Genomic DNA, 5,886 nt, shown 5'->3' on the forward strand with positions numbered 1-5,886 from the left:
GGAATAATATCTTTCCTTTTTTATCTTTCCTTTCCTTCCTTTATTTTTTCCCTTTCTTGAAGTGCAGTGCAGGATCATAAGAACATAAGAAAATGATGGAAACCTCAGGAAGCCATCAGGCCTACACGTGGCAGTCCCTGCTTGAAACATGCCTACCTATTTCCACTTATCATCCTCATCCATAAATCTGACTAATCTTCTTTTAAAGCTCCCTAATGACTCGGCACCAGCAACCTGATTACTGAGACTATTCCACTCATCCACCACTCTGTTTGAGGACCAGTTCCTTCTTATTTCTTTTTGAAATCTAACTTAATCAAGCTTGAACCCTTTATTTCCTGTCCTACCCTGATGACTGACCCTGAGAATTTTGCTTACGTCACTCTTGTTATATCCCACTTAGCTTCGCTCACACCGCCACTCCCTCCCCGCGCCGGTGCAGCAGTGAGGGGACGTCTGGCCACCGGTGTCATTATCACCAGTTAATACGGCGAAATTGTCGGTGACGCAAGAAAGAGTGAAATCCAGCTACCACTCTCCCTTTTCTTCTGAGTCTCCAAATGTCACCACTTGCACCTCCTGGCGACGTGACAAAACAAGTGGTCATCCGAACACGTCACGTCTGTTAGTGGTTTTCATTCTCGTGTATGCAGGTGGGGATGTCAAAAAAGGAGTACATTTTCCGTCAGTGTTGTAATGGTATGTGTCAAAAGCCGGGGGAAAATAGATGGACGGAGTAATACTTGAGAACCTGAGGATGGTGAAAGAAGGCAGGGTAGAGAGAACACTGGATAGAGAGGAGTTTTGGACGAGACAAATAACGGGGTGAATTGAAAAAAAAAAAGATAGGGAGAATAAAACAAAAAATATACAGGTTATCGTTTGTTGTTGCTGTTGTTGTTGTTGTTATTGTTGTTGTTGTTGTTGTTGTTGTTGTTGTTGTTGTTGTTGTTGTTGTTGTTGTTGTTGTTGTTGTTGTTGTTGTTGTTGTTGTTGGGGTACGAAGAGCACATATTTGTCTATTCCTTATCATTATTACAGTATTTTGATGAGTTTTCTCGCCCATGACTTTAATGTTGAGTGTTTTGTTGACTCGCATACAGGTGTGAGTGGTGCAGGTGTGAGTGGTACAGGTGTGGGGCGGTACAGCTGTGGGTGGTATAGGTGTGGGTGGTACAGGTGTGAGTGGTACAGGTGTGATCCGCGGCACACCTGCGCGGGTAGTCGACACAGATAAAAACTAGCAACTTTTAATTTCTGTGCACCTGTGAGTAGTGACGCAGCGTGCACTTGTGGGTCCACCTCACCAAACATTCCCTTGAACTTTCACTGCGGTGTGCAATAATTCACGGCACTAAAAGCAACGTACGTAATTTTACAAGTATCTTCAAGAAAAGCGGAGAAAAAAAAAAAAATGCAATTTCTATACGGCGCAATGTTCGGACGTGGCTGCGGAACGAGAAAAGAGGTCTTAGAATGGTTGGTACTTAAAAAAGATATTTATTTATTTATTTATTTATTTATTTATTTACTTTTTATTGAAAGGAAAGGGATACTGTTTTCTTTAGGATATTAATTAATTAATGTATTTATTCATTCATTTATTTATTTATTTATTTATTGTTTTGCCTGGGAAATTTATTTATTTATTTGTTCATTTCCTTATTTATTCATATATTTATTTATTTTTTTACTTTTCATTGAAAAGACAGGATTTTGTTTTGCTGGGAGTTTTTTTTCGTTCCTTTTAATTTCTTTGATTGATTGAATGATTTATTTGTTTGTTTGTCTGTTTATTTACTTACTGTATATTTATCACTATTTGTTTATCTATTATTACTATTTTATTTTATTTTATTTTATTTATTTATTTTACTGTTTATTAATTTACTTTTCTACTTTTTCTATGGGAGGTTGGAAATTGTTACTCTGTGAATTGTGGCGCTTGAAGTGACGCGTCTGTCTGTCTGTCTGTCTGTCTGTCTGTCTGGCAATGACGCGGAAAATACTTGGTCTGTGGGAACCTTGTTAGTGCGAAGAGGCCTTAATAATGAGAGAGAGAGAGAGAGAGAGAGAGAGAGAGAGAGAGAGAGAGAGAGAGAGAGAGAGAGAGAGAGAGAGAGAGAGAGAGAGAGAGAGATTTTTATTTATGTTTATTGGAGTCGTGAGGTGTAAATACAACGGAGTCTTATCGTTCTAATAGTTTTGCGTATTAGTGAATCGTGACGCCTGAATGAACTGAACACTTTCCTTTACTTTCCCACTTTGCTCTCCTACCTTACCTTTACTTTACTAACTTACAGCGAACCGTGGTCAATATACTCAACTCTTACTTGTTTTCTCCCTGTTAGTTCTCTTTTTTCTATTTTTCATCTCTCTCCCTCTCAGGTCCTAGATAACGATGTCGCTTTACACGACTTCACCGTCACTCGCGTCAGCACAAGCTCGTCCACTTCCAGCGAGTCGCGGTCCTCAGCGGGGGACTTCATCAACGATATTGTGGATTCCGTGGTGCCCGTCGCGGTGCCAGCCTTGTTCCCCGCCCCCTCGCAGACCGCAGCCCCCTCCTCGCCACCGCCCTCCGTCGTCCAGGCAGTGGTGCAGCGGTTAGACGAATCACCCTCCGTGTTCGTAACCCGCCCTACTAAACGGCCTACCAAGCAGCCCACCTTGCGGCCTGCATCACGGCCTACCTCGCAGCCTGTATTGCTGTCTACAACGAGGTCCACATCACGACCTACTTCACAGCCTGCATCACCTCCCACATCGCGCCCTACATCGCGGCCTTCGCCCCGCCCTGTGTTCGTAACCTCGCTCAGACCGACCAAAAAGCGAAATGCACCCCGAACTACAGCGACGCCAACCATCCACCACATCTTCCTCCCAACCCCCTCACCTTCCTTGTCAGATGAAGATAAAGACTACTACCTACCCACCATATCGCCTTCCCTCGCCAAGAGTCATAAGTGGCCCTCCACGGCACCCCCGAAGCCATCATCCAACATCACGATATTTCCATCAGGGCAGCTGGTGGTGTTCCCTTCCTCCCAGTCCGCTGTGTTCACCCCCAGTCAGCAAGCAGCTCATCCAGGCAGCCAATCAAATGATAAACGAAATTACAGACCGTCAGAGTCATCCAGTCAAGGCCAGTCTTCATATTCTACTTTACCTTACGAGTCATCTGCCGAGTCACCAGACCTTCAAGGTGAATATACTGCGCCTCGGAAACCTCAAAATGCAAAAGGCCAGTTCTCTGCGGTTCAGAAGTCCCGTTCAAAGGTCAAACAAGAACCAGAGTCCCTGAAAAGTCAAAAAGCCCACCATACAGTCACCCGCCAAGTACAGTTCACAGGTGGTCAGTTACCGCACCTCCCAATCAATCAGCATTCTGGTGTCCAATTCCCAAGCTCCTTTGCCGCACATCAGCTCAACTCAGACGAAATTTTTGTCCCAGCCACTCAACAAAACCAGTTTTCTGGCGTTCAGCAAATAGGATTTCAAGCCGTCCAACAACCTCATTTCCCAGCCCAACAACCACAGCCCTCAGGTGTTCAGCAAGCCAGATTCCCCAGTGCTCAACAATCCCATTTGCCAGGTGTTCAGCAAAGCGGATTTCAAACTGCTGAACAAGCCCAGTTCATTGCAGGTGTTCAACCAACGCAGTTCACTGGTGCTCAACAAGTGGGAGTCTCAGGTATTCAACCAAACCAGTTTCTAGGTGTTCGACAAACCCAGTTTTCAGGTGCTCAACCAAACCAGTTTTCCAGTTTTCAACAGCCTGGATTTCAGGCTGTTCAGCAAGCTCCATTCCCGAGTGTTCAGCCAACCCAGTTCTCAGGTGTCCAACAAACCGGGTCCCCAGTTATTCAACAAACTCAGTTCCCCGCCATTCAACAGACCCAGTTTCCAGCTCTTCAACAGACCCAGTTTTCCGGTGCCCAACCAGTACAGTTTGCCGGAACACAAACATCCACGGCCCAAGCTGCTCAGCAAGCGGGTCTTCAAGGTCTGGCCCAAGCTGTGTTGCCGTTCTTAGCCCCTGCTTTAAATCAAGCCGCTAACGCCCCACCCGAGCAACCACCTCAGCCACCCCCCCCTCAGCCACAGAACACCAGCCAGCAAGGAGATGACGTGCTTGGTGCTCTCCTCCGGAACACACCAATCACCTCCGATCATATCCTGGGCTCTTTCCTCAATAACGCCATAGGGTTCGAGTCCCCATCCATTGACCAGTCCCTCTTTCGGAACATAAGCTTCTCTTTGGGATCTCCCTCGGTTCAGGACACTGCTGTAAACGTGGGCCCCAGGGAAGAAGAGAGAGGTGGACTGTTTGGTTCAATCTTTGATGACCCCGAAACTGGTCTGGAGTTGCTGAGTCTGCTGCTTGAAGATGATGAGAGCGAGGAGGTCGTCGAAGAGAAAGAGGAACTTTTAGATGCACCTGTATTTGTGTTTGTGGACGAGCCTGGCTCCTCAAAGAATAAACAGAATGACCCCAAGCCACCTGCAAACCCCGACACACAACCGTCACCTCTCCTCTCTCACCTGTTGCTCAATGCACATTCGCTGCTGTCCGGCCGGTCACCATCAAGCAGCACCAATCTGTTACTGGACGCACTCATCAATCAACAGTCTCCCGGTGGTGTTCAATCCACCCTCTCCTCTCAGGGGCTCTTAAACCCTTTGGCATTGGAGACTAACCCGTTAGCGGTGCAGAACAACCCATTAGCGGCGCAGAATAATCCTTTGGCGGTACAGAACAATCCCTTGGCTTTACCGAATAATCCTTTGGCGCTGCAGAACCCTCTTTTAGCTTTGCGTCACGCACAATTACGTAATGCGCAGATACTAAGACACATCCGAGCTTTACGTCACGCTCATCCCTTACAAGGCACCCCTTCTGTAGGCACCCCACAGTCGTTACTCACTCCAGGTTTGCACAACTCCCAGCCAGTCGATCCACAAGTTCCCCATAACCCACATACCCGGTCAGTGCCCAGTCCTGCAGCCCCAGTCGCCGCCCCAGTCACTGCCACACAGGTCTCAGCCAGTGGAAACTCACCAGTCACCGCCAAGCAGCCCTCTGCCAACACTGCACAGTCACAGAACACTCAATCATCGGCTACCGCACAGACCGCTGCCAACTTACAGACACTTATCAGCACCCAGACGCTACTCAACGCTCACCTACTCAAGGCTCAGGCACTTCTGCGATCCCGCTCTACCACCACTACCACTCCACCGCCCAAGGCTAAGGATCACTCTTCCAAAGCCCAAAAAAACCGTCAGTCCCCAAGCAGTGGCGGTAAGCAGACTCCTCAAGCTCGACAACTCCCGTCCATTCACCTGACTATCAACGTGGAGGAGAATTCAGTCTCCCCAGAATCCACTACTACTACCACCTCGAAACCGTATGATTTAAATGCAGAAGATTCGTATGTGGAGCCTTTGCCCGTCTATGGAACATCATACAGTAAGCCTACCAGTCTGCAGGGCATTTCAACGAGCAATTCAGAGCCTCAGCAAAGTCTCTCTCTCAGACCTCCACCACCGCCGCCACAAAGTCAGACCCCAAGACCGCCTCCCCAAAGACCACAGAGAATATCCACACCACAGAGTTCTTCACCTAGACCGTCATCGTTCCGAAGAACTACATCCAGACCACCACTCCGAGATTCAACACCCAGACCATCATCCTTCCGAAGATCAAAGTCCAGACCACCACCCCGCCGAAAAACTGCACCTAGACCACTACTTCAAAATTCAACACCCAGGTCACCCTATCGAAGATCTACGTCTAGACCACCTCCCATTCGAAATTCTACTCCAAGACCACCCCTTCAGCACTCAACACCCAGACTACTGCGAAGCACCACGGCCATTCGA

Source organism: Scylla paramamosain, chromosome 40 (assembly GCF_035594125.1).
Source record: "Scylla paramamosain isolate STU-SP2022 chromosome 40, ASM3559412v1, whole genome shotgun sequence".
Classification (NCBI taxonomy): Eukaryota; Metazoa; Arthropoda; class Malacostraca; order Decapoda; family Portunidae; genus Scylla; species Scylla paramamosain.